At 46.6% G+C, this 22,140-nt stretch overlaps 1 protein-coding gene across 1 annotated transcript in view; it reads left to right on the top strand.

Moving 5' to 3' along the window:
- SMAD3 (SMAD family member 3) overlaps positions 1-22,140 on the top strand; it is a 119,871-nt gene that overhangs the window by 69,140 nt on the left and 28,591 nt on the right. The gene's annotated exons all lie outside the window — the stretch shown is intronic.

Here is a 22,140-nt window from a genome sequence, read left to right on the forward strand (position 1 = left end):
TCCTGGCTCCATTGATTTCAGGGGAGCTAGGACAATTTATACCAGCTGAAAATTTGCCCTTTAGTGTTTAAATAGTCATAAATTTTAGGGCTAGATCTTCAGTTGGTGTAAATCTATATAGCAGCCTCGGAAGTCATTGGATCTGTGCTGATTTACAGCAGCTTAAGATCTGGTCCTTATATTTTTGTCAGCTAGGTAATGTGTTATCGTTTAGGCATATTACACAGCCCTCCTTTTCAAGACTTTTGTGTTGAATGCACCAAGTATTATGCAAAATGCTTTGAGTAATCTTAACTTTTTTTTTTTCTTCCTGCCTTATGGGACTTTCCCTCATGGCCTGTAAACACAGCCATCAGTATGCCTGGAGCCTCCCTTGAAAAAATAAGCCTGCTGGTGCATCTGGGATGAGAGTGTATACTTTCAGGAGTTTGAGGCTAGCCTTAGACCCGTGATTTGGGGAGATAATGTTGAGCTTTGGCTCATTCATTAAAGTGCTTTCAAAGAGGGATATGCCTTTTTGAGAGACTGAACTTCTCATTGTGTCTAGTTCTCCCCACTTCAGCCTCCATCAGGCCGACATACAAATAAATTTAAATGAGTCTGGTGCAGAGCTTGGTAAATAAACACAGTAAAAAGATCAGGGCTGTTCAGAAGTATTGTACCTAAAGTTAAGATATTAGAAAAATGTACTAAGTGTCAGGTTTGCCTGAGGGGAGTTCAGCCACACAAGAGACTGTAGATGGAGATCTGAAATTTGTGTTTGCATTTTCTTTTGTTGATATTTTGTTTGATATTTTTAAATATATTTTAAAATCTTGTGTTTAAAAAAAAAAGAAAACTAAAATTGAAACATTTTAAGTACGCATTTCTGAACACAATTTCCATCTTCTTCCCCTGCTCTGTGCCAATTTCTACTTGTGGAGAGCATGGTAGATTTTTGAATGATCACTTACTGGGTAAAAAAAAAATTGCTTTTTGCACTTCAGAGTATTTGTGGTTTGTTAGCTTTCTTGATTCCTAATAACTGGCAACCATGGGCTGCCCCAAGTTAGAGCCATTTATAAAACAGTGGCAGAGGGGCAAATTCAAAAGCATTGTGTGCTGGCTTAACTGCATAGTTCCCAGTTGCAGTCTTTAGATGCTGAGTGTCTACAGCTCTGTGTGCTGCTTGGGAAATGTGTCCCCATGTTCCCAAAGTTTAATGGTATATTTTGAGATCTACAATCTTCTCTGCAGTATATATTCTACTGCACAATGAATTCAACCCAAGAAAAGTATAGATCTGTTAATTGGGAAGTTCAAAGCCGGAGTCCATAGTTATATCAGCTCTAAATTAGCATCTTTGGGCCTGATTCTGTATAAGGAATGTAGAATTGGACCCCTAGATTATGTCTCACTGACATTGCTGTCTAGCAGTGGAGGAAGGTGGCACTATATGTGAAAGAAAATGTAGATTCAAATGAAGTAAAAATCTTTAGCGAATCCACATGTTCCATAGAATCGCTATGGATAGTAATTTCATGTTCTAATAAAAATATAACATTAGGGATCTATTATCGACCACCTGACTAGGACAGTGATAATGATGAGGAAATGCTAAGGGAAATCAGAGAGGCTATCAAAATTAAGAACTCAATAATAGTGGGGGATTTCAATTATTCCCATATTGACTGGGAACATTTCACTTCAGGACAAAATGCAGAGATAAAATTTCTCGATACTTTAAATGACTGCTTCATGGAGCAGCTGGTACGGGAACCCACAAGGGAGAGGCAACTCTAGATTTAATCCTGAGTGGAGCGCAGGAGCTGGGGAATAGCAGGACCCAGACCCTTGGAATAGGACCAAACAAAGCATTCCCCACCATCCCTGTGGGGGAAGAACCTCCCTCAACAGGTCACACTGAAGCATTCATTTCTGTGATTCAAAAACTCCTTGAAATAGTTAAACAAAGAGGGGGTTAGTTAAACAAAAGCACTTTGACTAAAGTGAAATCCCTGCAAGTTGATGGGCCCTTGAGAGAGAAGACAATACATAGAGAGAATTAGCCCAACTTCAATCCAAATTCTCCCACCAATTAAGAAACCCTAAAAGAATCCAAAAAGTCCCTGGGGTTTCACACCAGATAAAAAAAAAAAGCAGTCAGGTTCTTAAAAAAAACTTTTAATTAAAAAGAGAGAAAAACAGTAAAATTTTCTTTGTAAATTAACAAATGGATAAGGTACAGGGTCTTCAGCTATAGCACTGGGAATACCCTCCCAGCCTAAGTATAAAGGCTCAAAAAATCCTTTCAGCAAAAATACAAAATGTTTTGAAGTCCTTCAGAATACCATTTGGGCCCCTGACGATCAAGCCAAATACACATTTGCAAATAAAGAAAAAAACATAAGCCTAATACCTTATCTACCTATTACTTTATTCCTGAGCACATAAGAACCTATTATAGGGAGATTGGAGAGAAACCCTTGGTGCACGTCTGGTCCACTCTCAGAACCCAGAGGAACAACATTCAAAATTCTAAACAGCACCACAGAAACTTCCCTCCCTCAAAGATTTGAAAAGTATCCTGTAAAATTGATTGGTCCTCTGGTCAGGTGACAGCCAGATGGCTTTGAACTTGTTAACCCTTTACAGTCAAAAAAGTTAAGAAATGAAGGGAAAGTACTTTCTCTATTAAGGCCCTCTAATATGGGGGATTTCAATTACCCCATATTGACTGGGAACATTTCACTTCAGGATGAAAATGCAGAGATAAAATTTCTCTACTTTAAATGACTGCTTCATGGAGCAGCTGGTACGGGAACCCACAAAGGGAGAGGCAACTCTAGATTTAATCCTGAGTGAAGCGCAGGAGCTGGTCCAAGAGGTAACTATAGCAGGACCGCTTGGAAATTAGTGACCATAATACAATAGCATTCAACATCCCTGTGGTGGGAAGAACACCTCAACAGCCCAACACTGTGGCATTTAATTTCAAAAAGAGGGAACTATACAAAAATGAGGGTCTTAGTTAAACAAAAGTTAAAAGGTACAGTGACTAAAGTTGAAATCCCTGCAAGTTGCATGGGCCCTTTTTAAAGACACCATAATAGAGGCCCAACTTCAATGTATACCCCAAATTAAGAAACACAGTAAAAGAACTAAAAAAGCCAGCCACCGTGGCTTAACAACCATGTAAAAGAAGCAGTGAGAGATAAAAAGACTTCCTTTAAAAAGTGGAAGTCAAATCCTAGTGAGGCAAATAGAAAGGAGGCACAAACACTGCCAGCTTAAGTGCAAGAGTGTAATAAGAAAAGCCAAAGAGGAGTTTGAAGAATGGCTTAGCCAAAAACTCCAAAGGTGGTCAAATAACAAAATGTTTTTTAAGTACATCAGAAGCAGGAAGCCTGCTAAACAACCAGTGGGGCCCCTTGATGATCAAAATACAAAAGGAGCGCTTAAAGACGATAAAGTCATTGCGGAGAAACTAAATGGATTCTTTGCTTCAGTCTTCACGGCTGAGGATGTTAGGGAGATTCCCAAACCTGAGCTGGCTTTTGTAGGTGAAAAATCTGAGGAACTGTCACAGATTGAAGTGTCACTAGAGGAGGTTTTGGAATTAATTGATAAACTCAACATTAACAAGTCACTGGGACCAGATGGCATTCACCCAAGAGTTCTGAAAGAACTCAAATGTGAAGTTTGCGGAACTATTAACTAAGGTTTGTAACCTGTCCTTTAAATCGGCTTCGGTACCCAATGACTGGAAGTTAGCTAATGTAACGCCAATATTTAAAAAGGGCTCTAGAGGTGATCCGGCAATTACAGACGGTAAGTCTAACATCGGTACGGGCAAATTAGTCAAAACAATAGTTAAGAATAAAATTGTCAGACACATAGAAAAACATAAACTGTTGAGCAATAGTCAACATGGTTTCTGTAAAGGGAAATCGTGTCTTACTAATCTATTAGAGTTCTTTGAAGGGGTCAACAAACATGTGGACAAGGGGGATCCAGTGGACATAGTGTACTTAGATTTCCAGAAAGCCTTTGACAAGGTCCCTCACCAAAGGCTCTTATGTAAATTAAGCTGTCATGGGATAAAAGGGAAGGTCCTTTCATGGACTGAGAACTGGTTAAAAGACAGGGAACAAAGGGTAGGAATTAATGGTAAATTCTCAGAATGGAGAGGGGTAACTAGTGGTGTTCCCAAGGGTCAGTCCTAGGACCAATCCTATTCAATTTATTCATAAATGATCTGGAGAAAGGGGTAAACAGTGAGGTGGCAAAGTTTGCAGATGATACTAAACTACTCAAGATAGTTAAGACCAAAGCAGATTGTGAAGAACTTCAAAAAGATCTCACAAAACTAAGTGATTGGGCAACAAAATGGCAAATGAAATTTAATGTGGATAAATGTAAAGTAATGCACATTGGAAAAAATAACCCCAACTATACATACAATATGATGGGGGCTAATTTAGCTACAACGAGTCAGGAAAAAGATCTTGGTGTCATCGTGGATAGTTCTCTGAAGATGTCCACGCAGTGTGCAGAGGGTCAAAAAAGCAAACAGGATGTTAGGAATCATTAAAAAGGGGATAGAGAATAAGACTGAGAGAATATATTTATTGCCCTTATATAAATCCATGGTACGCCCACATCTCGAATACTGTGTACAGATGTGGTCTCCTCACCTCAAAAAAGATATTCTAGCACTAGAAAAGGTTCAGAAAAGGGCAACTAAAATGATTAGGGTTTGGAGAGGGTCCCATATGAGGAAAGATTAAAGAGGCTAGGCCTCTTCAGCTTGGAAAAGAGGAGACTAAGGGGGGATATGATAGAGGTATATAAAATCATGAGTGATGTTGAGAAAGTGGATAAGGAAAAGTTATTTACTTATTCCCATAATACAAGAACTAGGGGTCACCAAATGAAATTAATAGGTAGCAAGTTTAAAACAAATAAAAGGAAGTTCTTCTTCACACAGCGCACAGTCTTGTGGAACTCCTTACCTGAGGAGGTTGTGAAGGCTGAGACTATAACGATGTTTAAAAGGGAACTGGATAAATTCATGGTGGCTAAGTCCATAAATGTCTATTAGCCAGGAAGGGTAGAGAATGGTGTCCCTACCCTCTGTTCATCAGAGGATGGAGATGGATGGCAGGAGAGAGATCACTTGATCATTGCCTGTTAGCGTTACTCCCTCTGGGGCACCTGGCATTGGCCACTGTCGGTAGACAGATACTGGGCTAGGTAGACCTTTGGTGTGACCCAGTACGGCTGTTCTTATGTTCATAAGGTGGAAAAATAGATAAACATATAGTATATTTTTATATATAATATATTTTTAAAAATTAATGCATAAAAATTGACTCCAGGAAAGAAGGCTGTGTATGTCTGTCACCTTACGCTACCAGTGTAGCACATTACATACCAAAGTGGCACAAACAATAAAGAGATTAATAAACAGTACTGTGGAAAAACTATTAGGATATAGCCATCAGGTAGTGAAATGAGCAAGATATAGCCACAGCCTTAAAGAAAATTAAATTACGAATTGCCTGTTGAATGGATGCCAGCATGGAAGACAAAGTAGGTGCAGATCAGTGATCAAACATCTTCACAACAGAAGATTAATTGAAGGAAATTTAACAAAGTAACAATGGACAGTTAGTTTATGGTAAACCAATAAAACATGCTGATGTCTGAATCTGAAATTGGATGTTGAAAAATAAGGTCCCAAGGCCCCTTCTAAAGCGTTTAGCATTGCTGGAAGCTTATTAAATGACTCATGCTGTCATAATCTGATCCGGACATCACCTTTGTGTGCTGTACTTCTTTAGCTGTTGACCAGAAAAAACAAGAACCAAATACCAAAATCAAGACTAGCACCTGTCAAAGGGTAATGAAGACTCTGGGAGATAAAATATGCAAAGGACAGCTTGACTGTTCGTGTAGTGTCAAGCAGGCTGCAACTGATGTGCAAACAAAATGTCCTGTGACGTCAAAGGGAATGGAATTCTCTTACCATCCTTCAAAATCTTTGCCTCTAGTATGGCAGCCCCAGTAGGTAGCATTCCCCCTGCACAGGATCTCATGGCCAGCTGATACACCTAGTTGTGCCACCCGCTGGTTGTGACCCTGGACAGTGATATGAATTAAGACCCACAGAAAACTGCACAGTGACACCCTGAAGGTGCAGTAATCCTGTGTGGGCCACTGCTTCAAACCGTTAACTGTACTGTTTCTGCTGTCTTTCGCAGCAAATTTAAAAGGACTGGTAATGCTCAGAGGCTTTGTATCTAAAGAACATTTAGCAGATCAACAAAATATATGACGCGTCAGATGAGTGGGTCTGTATTTAACCTATGGATATTGTTTCTGATTCAGAAGGAGGAGTGTTCAGTGGGAAGAGCAAGAGGAATGGGAGTTTCTTAGGCTGTGGCTACACTACAACTTCTGTTGGCATAGTGTATGTTGCTCAGTGTGTGAATACACTACCCCTTAAGTGACATAAGTTATGTTGACATAAGTGCTTGTGTGCACAGTGCTTTATCAGCAGGAGAGCTTCTGCCACCGACATGGCTTTCTGCTGTTACGGAGTGGTTTTATTATGCCTCTGGAGGGCTCTGTCCTGTTAGAGATAGAGTATCTTCACCAGAGATGTTGAGCCGCACACTTCTTCTTCGATTTGCTCATCCTTAGGTGTGTGCGCGCCGCCCGTGCACGGCCGGCTCGGAGAACTTTTTACCCTGCAACACTCGGCGGCCGTCAGCTGGGCGCCCCCTGAGTGCGCCACCACGGCGCTGCATAAATAAGCCCAGCCGACCCGGCCACCCTTCAGTTCCTGCTTACTGCCCGTGGTCGCGTCATTGGAGAAACAGTGGAGGTGCAGTTGCCTGCCTCCACATTCTTCCCGCTTACTCGCTTATCGCTGTTCTCTTTGTTAGGGGTGGGGACGGGTCGGGGTTGTCTCTGGCGTGTGCAGTTAATTCGTTTCGTTACATATTAATAGTTAGAGATGTTAATCTATATTAGTGTAGTTGTTATTGAGTTTTGCGGTGGTCGGGACTTTCCCCTTACCCCCCGCCTGGGTACCGAAGCCATGCCCTGGTCCTCGCCGGATTTAGCAATTCGTCCTGTAATCGGCTGATGCGACAGGACGATCCCCACGACTTCCTGGCCTGAATGCCTGGGAGAGTCGCACTTAACGTTCGTAAGTGCCCCATCTGTAAGGCATTCAAGGCCTATCTCAACATTAGACTCAGACAGCTCCTATATGGAGCGGCTGGTTACACCGTCCCGAGTACGAGCGAGCAAGCGGATGAAGACGCTCTCCTCTCTCTGCCACCGTCCACGTCGGTCCGTAAGGCCTCCTCTCCTCTCGCAGCACGCGACGACGAACGGCAACTCGCGCCGGCTCCCTCTCTCTAGGTCGATGTCGACCAAGCTCAGGACGACCTTCTGCAGCCGCCCCGAGAGGGCCTAAGACGCGCCTGAGGCAGACCGCCCGCACCCGACCCCGGTTGCGGCGCCACCAGATCCGGCCCCGTTGACTCACAGCCCCGCGGCTGAGCCGTTTCGAGTCTGCGCGCGAAAAGCTCCCGGCTCCGGCCGCTGGGTCTAGCTGGCCATTGCCTTCCACACCGGCAGACATTTTCGGCAGCACGAGACCTGGATTGCCATCACGGAGCCGGCACCTCATGTACCTCCGGGTACGCCAGTTGTTTGACCCTCTCCGAGGGCATAACCGCCTTTTCTCGGCCAGTCCCTCCAACCCACTGCTCCGGTCAATCGTCCAGATCTCGGTCTCTCCTCCCTTCCTGCACCGCTCTAATACCCCCCACCGCTGGCACGCCTCCGAGTCGCGTCATTCGCCTCCCGGCCCCACCCCCCGCTCCAATCGCCCCCGGCCACCGCTCGGCCTCTCCACCGCCTCCGCTCGGGCCTCGGGCGCCCAGTTTTTTTTTTCAACCCCGCTCCCCCGTCCCGGGTACTTCGCGCACCCGGTCGAGCTCCTGCACCGCCACGCAGGGGCGATTCTCCCGGAGCCAGATTTCTCGCCGTCAAGGCTCCGATAGGTCCGCGTCGACCCCTCCGGCCCACCAAGCCTGGCGGGGTCCCGCGTTCCGGCTCCAGGTACCCTGCCACCGGTCCCCAAGACTCCGGTCGCCAGGTCCATGGGACGTCCAGTGCCCACCTTTTCGCAGTCCCTCTCCGTCGGCCATTCCGTTCAAGAGTCTAGCTTCTTTCCAGGCAGGTTCGCAGCTAATAGCGGACTGAGACGTGACTTCCCGTGGGACTCTTCCCACGACAGTCGCTCCCACGATCCCGCGCAGTAGCCAATGCGGCCATGATGGACACCTGGGCTTTACCATCGTCCCAGGTTGCTCCCCTGGTTATCCGGCCCCTGCACCTGCTCCACTACTCGGGGCACCGACGGGGGCTTACCATCTCTATCCCCGTCCTCTCCGGAAGACACGGAGACCATACCCATCCATCCTCTGCACTCCGCCGAAGAAGTCTTTACTACAGGACCACAGGGACGAGCCCTGCGAAAAGACCTTTGTCCCGGGCTATCCTCCTCCTCGTTTCATCCCCCGATGAATGGCCGGTTCGGGTCTCTTCCTCCAGGGCCCCCGCCGATCGATTGGAACCCACCAGGAGCTCCTTCGCCGGTCCCTAACATAGACCTCCCTGTGGAGAAAAGTGCGGAGTTTGACGGACCGGTTGTCACTATTCTGGCTGCGATTTGCCCGACGCGATAGCCCCTCCCATTCATAAAAACTATCAAGCCCACTTACCGATACCTTGTGGCACTCTCCAGCATCCACTCCCACCGACAGCAAAAGGGTGTTGGAGCGGAGATATATCGGTCCTCCAAGAGTTATAACACCATATGTGCACCCACCCCCCCTCCGTCGTTTTAGTTGTGCCATCAGTTACACGAGGGAGAGCGCCATGGCCAGCAGGCGCCGGCACCAAAATTCAAAAGAGCTAGGCGCAGGACCTTCTAGGCCGTAAGGTCTATTCAGCAGGCTACAGCTCCGAGTCGCCCAATCAGCGGGGCCCTCATTAGGCGGATACGGCTTTAACACCTATAAAGAGTTAGCCGCTTTACAGAGTTGCTCGCCTACCCCGGACTCACGCCAGGAGTTCGCAGGCCTTGCTAGAGGAGGGCAAGAAGATCGGCAGGCACCTCCTCCAAGCTGTGCTGGACGCGCGCCGACTCGGCTGTAGCTGGGTAGCCTCCCGAATTACGTGTGATTATTGAACGATTTCCTCTCCAGGCTCCACCTTCACCCCCAAGAAACTCTGAGACCACCATTGCGAGGGACTTACCCTTTTGAGGCCGGGGGTTTTGTTCGTAAGACACAGACCTCACCTTCAAAGCCTGACAGACAGGTGCAAGGTCACTAAAGTCGCCGGTCGGATGCCCCACCACCCGTAGGCCTCAACGGACTAAGGCCCTTTTATGCCCCACGCCCGCCGCCCATACTTCCCACCTCGAAACAGGCAGGACTTCACCAGTGAGGCGAGGTCCGGGGAGGGCGAAAACGCCCAGTTGGCCCTCAGGCGGCCAGTCTCAAGGCCCTCCAAAGCCCACATCAGGGGCCCAAAGGGCCAGCTCTTTGAAGGTACGCCCAGGGCGACGGCCGTACCGACTCTCTTCAGGATTCCTTTTCCTCCTCTCCCAACCGCCTTTCCCACCTTCGCGGCGGTGGTCGCAAGATTACTTCCCGATCAGGTGCTGCGCACAGTGAGCAACGGATACCCCTCAGTTTGCTTTCATCCCCGACCTTTCCGCCCCCCTTCCCAGTCTCTTCTTCAGGAACCCCTCTCACGAGCATATCCTCTGGGCACGAGGTACCATCTCTCCTCGCTGCAGGAGCGTTTAGGGAAGTTCCGTTTGCCCGAAACGGCGGGGAGAGGGTTATTACTCCGCTATCTTTCTCATCCCCAATCCAAGGGAGGGCCTCGACCATTCCTAGCATCTGCGGGGACTCAACAGTGGCTACGCAAGTTTTTGAAGTTCCACATGGTTCTCCCTGGGAACCATTATCCCGTCTTGAATCCTGGAGGACTGGTACGCGCCCTTCGATTATGGAAGGACGCGTACTTCCACATAGCCATTTTCCCGCGCACAGGAATTACCTTCGGTTCACGGTCAGACAGCACCCACTTTCAGTTTGCTGTCCTCCCCTTTGGCCTGTTACTGCCCCGGGGTCTCACGAATGCATTGGCCGTCGTCGCCCGCGCCCTGCGCAAAAGCAGATACATGTTCTTTCCCCATACCTGGACGACTGGCCATCAAGGGCGCCTCGTACGCCCAAGTCCGTTCAGCACGTCTCGTAACCAAGGACCTTCTTTGTCCGCTTGGGGATTCTCCTCAATGCGGAGAAGTCCACTCTCAATCCGACACAGAGACTGGACTTCATGGAGCTACAGCTTGGATCCTCCCTTGCCAGAACCTACTTGCCTCACAAGGCGCGCTTTGTCCTAGCGCTCACTTCACTCGTCCGGCTCTTGCAAGCAGCCGTCTGACCTCCGCTCGCAAACTTCTCGCCCTTGCTGGGCATTATGGCCGCATGCACCCATGTCACAAATACGCAGGCTGGCATGCGACCCTTTCAGACGTGGCTTCACTTGCGTCTTCTGTCGACCAGGGACTCCCTGGACATGGCTTTCACGAACCCTTCGTGTCCTCTCCGCTCTCGATGTGGCTGGGACCCGGTCTCAGGGTTTGTTGCAGGGATGCCCTTTCATCAGCAGCAACCATCTCTACCCTAATGGACAGATGCGTTCATCCCTCGGACTGGGGGCACCTTAGGTCGCTTACGGACCAGGAGCCCGTTTTTGGTCTTGCCCGAGCTCACCCTTCACCTCAGACATGGGAGCTGGGCCGGCGTCTCGCTGTCAGACGTGATCCAGCAGCCATCTTCTGTGGCCGTTGTGTGTCGGTTGTCTTACGGCAAACAACGGCCATGTACTACATCAACCAGGGGGGGGGACTCGCTCGTCTCCCCTGTGTCAAGAGCCCATTCAAACTATGGGACTTCTGTATAGCCCTCTGAGTGGATCTAGTAGCATCCTTTCCTGCCCGGAGTCCGGACACCCATGGCGGATCGGCTGAGCAGTCTTCTCTGCACTGGTCGATCAGATCGGAGTATTTACTCCATTTTCCAGAGGTGGGGCTTTCCTCGTAGACCTTCTTCGCGGTCCCGCTCGGAACAGGAAGTGCCAGGACTTCTGCTCATTCCAGGGCTCTCCCCCGGTCGATAACGGACGCCGCTTCTCTCTGCCTTGGAGACCCGCCTACTTATGCCTTCCCCGCCCTTTCCTTGGACGCAAGGGTCTTGCTCAAGGTTCGCAGAGACAAGGCGCAAGCTCATCTTAATAGCGCCGGCGTGGCCCAGGCAAGGCCTGGTCATGCCACCCTCCTGTTGACTGTCAGTTTACACGCTCTCAATTCCCCTGCTCCCAGTGTGCCCGGACCTCATAATCCACGACAGCAGACCACGGGAGACTTCGTCATCCGGATCTGCGATCCCTCCACCTACGCGCTTACCGGCGTGGCTCCTACATGGCGAATGCTGAGGAATTACCTTGCTCCAGCTCTGGTGACAGCGCATGTCTCCTCCATAGCAGGAAACCGCAACCCTGCAGAAACGTATGTTGCCAAGTGGAGGCGCTTCACGGCGTGGGTGGTGCATCTCACGATGTTTCCCCCTTACAGGGTCATCCCGACGGATCTGACTACCTCTGGCACTTAAGCGAGGAGGGCTGGCGACTTCTCTCTTAAGGTGACACTGGCGCAATATCCACCTCCATCGGGAGACGATGGCTGCTCGGTGTTCGTCTCCACCGCTGTTCTGCTTTCCTGGTCTGCGTATTATCCCCCCAGCTCGCACCCAGCCCCCTGGCGACGCTCAACTGGTCTGAAAGTTATGTGCGCCTTTCGACATGGAACTTGCCCGCTTCTTACTACCTATCGTGGAACGGTCTCTTGGTGGCAATCACCTCAGTGGCGTCGGGTCTCGGGATCAGAGCCTCACTGTCGATCCCCGTACACCCGTCTTTCATATAAGGCAAGTGCAATGCGACCTCATCCTGCATTCCTCCTAAGTGGTGTCTGCCTTCACACTTGCCAGACATCTTCTCACGGTTTTCTTCGCCGAGCCGCATGCTTCTCGGATTTTGTAGAGGTTGTCTGGAGGGCGAGCTTACACACCTTGGATGTGCGCAGGCACTGGCTTCTATGTGGAAAGAACAAGCCCTTCCAGGTCTCCGCAGCTCTTGTCGCGTTGCAGAGGAATGAAAGGTCTGCCAGTCTTCTCCCAGAGGATTTCCTCTGGGTCAGGCCTGTATTCGCACGTGCTACGAGCAAGCTCAAGGTTCCTCGGTCACCTTACGGCGGCATTCCATGAGGGCTCAAGCTCTCCAGCAGCCTACTTGGCACACGTGCCATCCAGGAGATTTGCCGGCTGCGACCTGGTCATCGGTCCACACTTTGCCTCGCACTATGCGTTGGTCCAGCAGTTCGGGACGGACGCGGCCTTTGGGGTGCCGTAGCTCCAGACTGCACGTCTCACTCCGACCCCTCCGCCTAGTAAGGCTTGGGATTCACCTAATGGAATGCAATGAGCAACCACTCGAGAGAAGACAAGGTTACTTACCTGTAACTGTTGTTTTCGAGATGTGTTTGCTCATATCCATTCCAACCACCCTCCTTCCCACTGTCGGAGTAGCCGGCAAGAAGAAACTGAAGGGTGGCCGGTCGGCGGCTATTTATGCGGCGCCGTGGTGGCGCCACTCCAAGGGCGCCAGCGACCGCCAAAGTGTTGCTAGGGTAAAAGTTCTCCGCGGCGGCACCGCGCGCGCGACACACCTAATGGAATGATATGAGCAACACATCTCGAAGAACAACACAACAGTTACAGGGTAAGTAACCTTGTCTGCCTTGGTGCAGCTGCGCCACTGCAGTGCTGTACATGTAGACATTCCTTTAGCTATACCAAGGTGCAAATAAGAGAGATGGTTACCAGTGTGAAATAACAGCACTGAGTGTAAGGAACTCCTGAGAGCTAATACTGACTCATGTTTGGCCATGGGAAAATCACTTAACCTCCATCATATCAATTTTCACATCTTTGAAATGGGAGTAACAAATACATAATTTCCCCACAAAGATAATTAATTGTATGTTTGTCAGGTAGTCAGAAGTGCTAACTAGAAGCAGTATTAATTTATTATTAGATTCTTACATGCGTGTGCACACATAATATATCAACATTGCAACCCTTAACAGAAGACATTTACTCCCGTTCCTAGAAATTGAGTAATATCGTTAAGCTAAATCACATTTGGAAAGTTTAGAGATGCTGAGCAAATTGAGGAGGAAGAAGTGGCAAGGGATCAACTTTTGAATTACAAATGTGCTGCATGGGTCATTTTTTATTCAGTGTTGCTCATTTGGCCAGTATTCAGGGAAAGTTGAGATTTTATCCAACTTTTCTGTGAAACTCTATGGATATTTCAGTTCTCTGCAAACAAAAACCAGATTTTTCTCGAGTACACCAGGTGTGCGGTCAGTAAGGAGCTACTTATCGTATTTGGTGCTTAACAGAAAAACACAACCTGTAGGTATAATTCTTGGTAATGGTGCATTTTAAAAGCATACTGACAAGCCACTTGTCACTTTAAAAACAGACTTCTGCTCACTGTTTTTAATAAGAACCCCTTGGAAGCTTGAGACTTTAAATAATTTTTCTTCAGTTTTCTTTTTCCACCCTCACCCTCATTCCGCATGCACACTGGTTTGTTATTGTACAGTTTGACAGTTAGATCTGGTGTGTATTTATTTGTTGTAAGGAGTATTGAAGCATTTGGCTTTTTTGGAAAATGAGAATGGATATAAAAGTGTTGTGCACTTTGCAAATGAGTGTGTGTATATGTGGCAAGGAGGGGGAGTGTTGTGCAGGATGGACTCAAGGTAGGCCAAATTTTGAACTTAGCCACCCTGACAGTAATCTCACTACAACTGTGCATCATGTGTAGTACTAAGCACTGCTGACTTTTGTTTGCTTTAAAGTGATTGAATTTGCCCTCACCAATAATTGTAGGGTAGATGATTGAAGGAGAGGATTGAACAATCCAGTCTTTTTTAAGACAAACCTGAAAATGCTACATGAGGAAAAGTGGAAATGACAGAGGTCCCACTCCTGAAAGGTGCTGAGTCCTCCTGGGAGGTGGGACGCGTGCTCAGTTTTCACTGACTTCAGGGGGTAAGAGGGCGTTCAGCATCTCACAACAAAGAGAACAATTTAATAGCACAACCACATTTTATGCATTAGTCCTCCAAACCAAGTTCCCATTCTGCAATGCAACATTCTCCTTCTCACTGCTCCAACTTTTGCAGAGTTTAGTCAGCAGAAAGCTATAGTGGGTTGTGAAAAATATTTACTTTAGGTGTTTTCTTTAATTTACCACCAAAACTCATTACTTCTCCATACTATTTGGGCAGCAAATAGCTTGGATACAGTTTGAAGTAACACTTTCTTGAGTCCAGTAGACTTTCTCAGTTATGTAACAAAAGGGAATCTGAACAACATAAAAACTATGGGGTCATACTTAAATCTGTTTAGTCTAAAACAGTGTTTCCCAAACTTGGGAGGCTGCTTATGTAGGGAAAGCCCCTGGTGGGCCGGGCCAGTTTGTTTACCTGCCGCGTCTGCAGGTCTGGCCGATCGCGGCTCCAGGCCAATGGGAGCTGCTGGAAGCTGTGCGGGCTGAGGAACGTGGGAGCTGCGATCGGCCGGACCTGTGGACGCGACAGGTAAACAAACCAGCCCGGCCCACCAGAGGCTTTCCCTACACAAGTGGCGTCCCAAGTTTGGGAAACACTAGTCTAAAATATTACTTCTGGTTATGCCGCTGGGCAGTTGTGTTAACTGTAACTTATGCTCTTCTTCAAGCATACAAATGTAGTGACTGTATTCTGGAATCTAGATCTCATTTCCCTCTTTGGTATTTTACCATGTATGACTAATTATTAGATGACTGATATGGTCCATGGGGGGAAAACATCTTGGTCCATTCTCAAGTTCACATGTATTACCGTCACTTATTCTTATATTGCTGCCTCTGAATACACACTGGCTATGTTGGGTAGACCAAAATGTGCTGCTCCTGGGCAGCAGCCTGGAATAACCACGTAAAGCTCCGCCTTTAAAATCTCTGCATCATAGGAGACTTTTGTTTCCACACCCTTTGCTGCTTAGTCCCACCACACAATTTTAGGACACTTTACAGGTTCAGCTGCAGCCAATGGTAGAAAACATAATTTCCTGCCACAGGAAATGGTACTGCAGTTGGAGAAAATCACCCAACATTACAACCTCATTTAAGGAGCTTGAGCACTGAAAGAAGATCCTGGGAAGTAGCCATGGGTGTGGAACAATATCCTGGCTGGCATCAAGTCAATCTACAAGTGGAGAGCTGCTCAGCAGAGGCTGGTTAAATGGAAGATGAGGGAACAGCTTAGCAGAGAACTGGAGAAAGGCCACGATGGACTTTTGTCTTCACTTCAGTTGAGAATATATTTGCCGTGACAATGGCCACTGTGGTTGAGATTTGGATGCCCAGATCCCATTCTTTTTTATAGGAACAGGATATCCAAATGCCTTAGGCAGCTTTGGAAAATCTCAGGCTTAGAGTTGAGGTTACGGTTTATGAAAAGTGACTGGTGGGGATGGGGGGAGGGAGATTTGGCACCTGCTTCGTGGAGAGATCTACTCTGTGTGTGTGAGACATCTACTTCCTCGGGTTGTCAGTAAACTTCCATTGAGTATGGTAATCAGGCTCCCATGTTTCAATTACTACCTCAGTTTCAGTGCTTCAGCCTTCAAATATCCTTCCATATCAACCAACCAGAACTCTACTTAGTACAAACCAGGCATGCCTCAGACTGCAGACCTCCTGTGCTCGAAAGCATTGTTAAATACGCAAGCTAAAAAACAAAAGGTTTTATGTTGTTGCAGTTAGCTGTTCCAAAAGCCACTGCCTTTTTCTAGTCATTGACATCTGCTTCTGCTAGTTGGCACCATGTGTTTCTTCCAACTCTTTTACAGAAAGGAGCATCTTGGAGAAATACTTGAGGATGCATTACAGCATTATCTGTGTCCTGGTGCATTTGAATTGGATGAAAGTAGCACAGGGAGAAGACTCACACAGAGCTTGTGGTGCCACAGAAGGACAGAAATTCTAATGATTAACTCCTCCCATCTGAGTCACAAATGTAATCTTTTCCCCACCATGCATCACAGTATCATCCAAGCACTGAGGGAAGGATGTATGGTTAATCTTCTCCTCAGTCCTGCTTCTTTTGGTATTCAGACTTGCCTCTGTCCTGTCATGGCAGGGACCGTGCCTTCTTTTATGTTTGCAAAGTACCTAGCATGCTATGGGTGCTGCCGGAAACTAGTAATAAATAATAAACTAGAAAAAACAAAATGGAAGCCAGTGGTGCATTGAGTATATTTTTTTTTGCATAAGCAACTTAGACCAGTGTAGTAGGAATTTAATTTAATGTTGTTTGGATCATTGCAGTGCATCACATGGCGAGGTGCTAAGCAGATTGTGGTAGTTTACTGAGCAACATGTTTATATCCCAGTAAACCCCTCAGTCATAAGAAAATAGGAATTGGCATGCTGGATCAGTATCTCTAGTCTGGTATCCCATCTCAGACAGTGACCAGTATCAGATGGGGCAACAGAGGAAGCAAGCCTGCCCTACAACCCAGCTGGCGTTCTTCCCAAGAAGACACGATTGGGGCTATTTTCATCCCAAATCCCTTTACAGAGAGGGCTGAAGAGAGATTTCACAAGATTGAAAATATAATTAACCCATAGGAATGTTTTGTGCATATCTTAATTCTCACTCTGTCACCTTTCATTGTTACTATGTTCTGAAATAAAATGTATTCTGCTCTGTTTCAAAAGGTTTTTGTTAGATAAGACCCTTGACTGGTCCATCTCTCCTCCTTTCCTATCACAGAAATAGCACTCAGATTGCAAGTAACTTCAGGTATCAAACACACTTTGTACAGCTTGCATAAATTCTAACTAAAAAAAAAAGGAGCTTCAGAAGATGTCACTGTGAATTATCTGTTTTTAGCTTGTTGTTATTTCACATAATCACAATAGAGCTATTCAGAGTTGGAGTGTACCAGGGTTTAAACATCTAGATGGGTATTGAGGCAGGATACTGGCTTAGTATCTCTTGTTGCTGACTCCAGGTAGGCAAAGCCATCTACTCAGACCACATCTATACCTACCGGAGATCGATGCCACTGCGATCAGTGCAGCAGGGGGTCAATTTAGTGGGTCTAGTGAAGACCCACTAAAATAACTGCAGAGTGCTCTCTGGTCAATTCCGATACTCCACCAGAATGAGAAGAGAAAGGTGAGTTGATGAGAAAGCATCTGCTATCAACGCAGCGCAGTGTAGACACCGCAGTAAGTTGACCTAAGCTATGTCAACTCCAGCTATGTTATTCATGCAGCATAACTTAGGTTGACTTATCGCGGTAGCGTAGACAAGGACTTAGTGTTATGTGGCAGACTTACTGATTTAGTCAGACAGCAAGGCTAAGGCTTTTGCTGCCAGGTTCAAGCCCTCTACCAGTCACTGTGCATGTATGGGTACACAAGCGTGTTTCTCATTTAACGTGACAAAATCCAGTGGCCCATGTGTGGGGTAAAGGATACTTGATTTACAAATAAATAAATAAACTTAACCTCCTCCCTGTATCTTCATCCTCTCTTGTATACCACATGCTCTACTGCCACGATGGGAATATAGGTACAGACAGGCAGGGGAAGCAACAGACTGACACAGCTTTCCTGGATTTTTGTTGGCTGTTCTTGTTGGATATTTGGAAACTCTGGTCACGTCTACACTACGGGATAATATCAGATTAGCTAAAATCGGTTTTATAAAACTGATATTATAAATTCGATTTCATGTGGCCACACTAGGCACAGTAATTCGGCGTTGTGCGTCCATGGTCCGAGGCTAACGTCGATTTCTGAGTATTGCATTGGGTAGCTCTTCCGTAGCATATCCATAGTTCCCGCAGTCTCCCCTGCCCTTGGAATTCTGGGTTGTAATCATTATTGTGCGCGGGTGGTTCGTGGGTAAATGTCCGTCAGTCATTCCTTTCCAGGAAAACATCAGCTGACAATCCTTTTGCGCCGTTTTTCCCTGGATGGTCCTGGCAGACGCCATAGCGGCAACCATGGAGGCCGTTTCAGCCCTTTTTTTTTTTTCCGGCACCGTATGGTGTTGATGCTGCGGACAGAGAGACGATCACACAGAGCTACACAGCAGCATTCACTTTGCTTTGCATGATAGCAGAGATGGTTACGCGTCGTTCTTGTACCGTCTACTGCTGGAGAAAACTAGCAATGAAATGACGGTTATCTCTCCCCTCTGTACTGTCCGCTGCTATCATGAGTGCCCTGGCTGAAATCGGCGGGGGTGCAACGCAAAGCAAAATTGGACTGACTCTGTGAGTCATCCCTCCTTATGGTTTGTAAAAATAGAGTCAGTCCTGCTAGAATATGGGGCAGTGTACTAGAGGACCGTGTATAAGAGCACAGCTGCTCCGTGTCAGTATTCACAGGGGGTGCCCCTGCAACAACCCCACCCATTGCTTCCCTCTCCCCAACCTTCCTGGGCTACCGTGGCAGTGTCCCCCCAGTTTCTGTCATAAAGTTATAAAGAATGCAGGAATAAAAACAGAGACTGTTAGTGAGATAAATGAAGGGGAGGCAGCCTCGGGCTATGACAGTCCAGGCAGAACATTACGGTGCGGGAGAGAGGGCCCAGCATGCCGCTGCTATGACAGTCCAGAAAGCTTTTCTTTACACAGGAAAGGGAGGGGCTGATGAAGCTCAGCCCCTAGTTGCTATGATGAAGACGGTTACCAGCCATTCTGTCCATCTAATGGAGTAACTGGGAGGTCATTCCCACTTTTTACCCAGGCACCCCCAGCCAGCCTACCTGAGGCCAGCAGGAGCACTCACGGGCTGATGGCGACAACGGATATCAGTCATATTGCACCGTCTACCACCGGAGGGGGGAGGAGCGGATACTGCTCTTCACTGCTGCAGCATCGCGTCTACAGGCATTCAGTAACATAGGTGACATTGAAAGAAGTCAAGAATGATTTCTTTCCCTTTTCTTTCACGTGGTGTGGTGGTGGGAAAACTGAGGAGCTATTCTAACCACGCCGACACTGTTGTTGAACCTACAGACATTGGGAGCTCAGCCAAGAATGCAAATACTTTTCAGAGACTGCTGTCACGGATATGTCTCCCCCTCCATCCATGAGCGGCCATTTGAGTCTCTGGCTTCCCGTTACGCTTGTTCACGCAGCGCTGTGTATCCTGGAGATTTTTTCAAATGCTTTGGCATTTTGTGTTCTGTAACGGAGCTCTGATCAACAGATTTGTCTCCTCATACAGCGATCAGATCTGTATCTCCTACGGTCCATGCGAGCTCTTTTTGGATTGAGACTGCTTCGCCACCCGTGTTTGATCAGAGCTCACGCTGGGCAACAGGAAATGTAATTCAAAAGTTCGCGGGCTTTTCTGTTTACCTGCCCGCTGCATCCGAGTTCAGATTGCTGTCCAGAGCGGTCAGTGGTGCACTGTGGAGTACCCGGAGGCCAATAACGTCGATTTCCGTCCACATAACCGTAATCCATATGTTAATATCGAATTAGCGCTATCTCTCGTCGGGGTGGAGTACAGAATCGATTTAAAGAGCCCTTTATATCGATATAAAGGGCGTTGTAGTGTGGATGTGTACAGCGTTAAAATCAATTTAACGCTCTTTAAATCGATTTAAACGCGTAGTGTAGACCAGGCCTCTGTGAAAGTTTGCATGTGTTCTCACATGGCATTCAGGAAATGACTGAGACATACAAGGCCAACTCATTTGCATTGCTTCACCTCACCTCCCCCTATCCTCCTCAGCACCTTTTACCAAGGGTACGTGGAGTACTGGGAGGAGATTGATATTCCCTCCAACTGATGGGAGAATTCACCTTGTAGGTGTAAAAAGTCTGTCCCATCCTGACAAATGTATAGGAGAATGATCCTTGCTCATCAGTCATCCCAGGTGGTGCATGATCTGTGTTAGATCTTCTCTCTTTCTTTGAAGGCTTGCTGAAAAAGCAAAGACACATGAGGAAACAGATGGATTAACTTTCCCCTTCAGTTTGTACAGCAGACAGCTATTAATGTCAGTCAAATCTGTCTGTACTGCTGTAATGGCAACAGTAATTGGAAATTGTTGGAAAATGAGTCAGGATTATGCTTTCTGTGGGACTGAGATGATTGTGATAATCTATATTCTATTTCCCCCCCTCTGTTCTTTGCCTCTATCCAGATGTGGTGAACTACCCTAAATAACTTTGTCCTTCCTAGCAGACACTGACTTTTTATACATTGTCAGTACCGAGGAAGTGAAAAAAAGTGGTCTGATTTAATCCCTTGTTTCTTTGCTTAACTTCAATAAACAAACTCCTCCTGTGCGAAAATAATTATTTTGAACCTGTTGATATTAACTTAGAAATTTTCCACGTTATCATCAACATGGAGAATAAAGATCTAATCCTGCTCTCAGTGAAATCAATGCCAAACCTCTCATTTGTCTCACTGGAAGCCCCTTCAGGCCCAATAACTTTAGGTAATGTAGATTTTGTTGAACTGGTTGCTCTATTTCTAATCTATTTCTAATAATTCCCTTCCATCAAGCACCCGGTGTGCCTGAATACCATCCGTGTTCACCTGGATTTTGATAGAATACTTTATTCTGACATGCAAGTCCTTCCTGTTTCCTCAGAAACATTTTATATTTGGCCTTTTTCTGTTGAGTCTTTCACTTGAAAATCCTATTTCCTGCTTGAAATGTCCTAAGAAGGAATGAGGCAGATTGTTAGCAGCAAAGCTCAGCCTGAGAGGAGATTTGGTAAATATGCCAGATATTGAAGTGTTTGACCTCCCTTTCACGGAAAAATCTGGAGTGGGATACACCCTTGCTCTATTTTTGCACATTGAGAATGTGTGATCCATAAATAATAACCGAGGAGCACCATAAAGGAATATGTGTATGCTCTAAATAAGCCCCATGGGCTCTTAAGCCATATTTCAGACTGTAACATAATCACAGGTTCTGGGTGTTTTTATAACCTGTGAGAGCAGGCCCTTCAGTGGTACAGATTCCTTATAGGCTTTCTGCATACAGTTATTTGCAACCTGTGAGTTCTGCTACATTGCTAAACGAAGTGCAGGTCAGCTATAGCCAGTATTAGTTACTTGTTATAAAGATGTTTACAAGAGGTGTGTGTATGTTATAACCGTCCTGCTAGCGCTGCCATTGGGAAGAGTCTTGCTGGGCTGCCATCCTCCACCCTGTGTTTTAGGCTAGTTTATAACTCTTTGGGGCGGGAAAATCACTACTTCCTGAACCCAGACAGAGGATTTAATGGGAAAATAATTCTGTTTGTTTATAGATCTTTGGGGACAACTCAGTGTAGGAATAATAATTTTTTTAAAAACCCTAAACATAGAGGTTTCATGTTCTTACCTACAGACTGTGGAGCAGGTCTTCTGGTTTCATCCCCCCCCCCCGCTGTTTAATTAGGCATCTTAAGTGTGGGAAATTGGCATAAAGTAATTTTTTGTTGCCATTTAAAAATGTGAGTGCCTGTATTAATTTTATTTGGCATTTGCATTGTGAATGATCACAATGCAATAGACTATAATGTCTTTTTATGTTTTTTAAAAGTTATAACCTTTCATTAATATGGTTTTAAAATATATTGTCTTTACATGTGTAGGGCCAAATTCTTAGAGCTATTCTTAAATAGGACAAGTAAGCATGCTTCAGAAGAACCATTCATGTGCTGTATTCTGGTAGGAAGCAGCCTCCCCCACAGCACCATTCTCCTCTTTACCCCCAGATTAGTTCCTGCCAGGAGGATGAATGATCTGCCCCAGGGCTGTTAATGAATAAAGCCATCTGTGAGTCAGAGAAACTGACACACCCAGACTTCCTTACCTATCTAGGCCGTGTCCCAGAATACT

This window comes from Chelonoidis abingdonii, chromosome 9 (genome assembly GCF_003597395.2).
Source record: "Chelonoidis abingdonii isolate Lonesome George chromosome 9, CheloAbing_2.0, whole genome shotgun sequence".
Classification (NCBI taxonomy): Eukaryota; Metazoa; Chordata; order Testudines; family Testudinidae; genus Chelonoidis; species Chelonoidis abingdonii.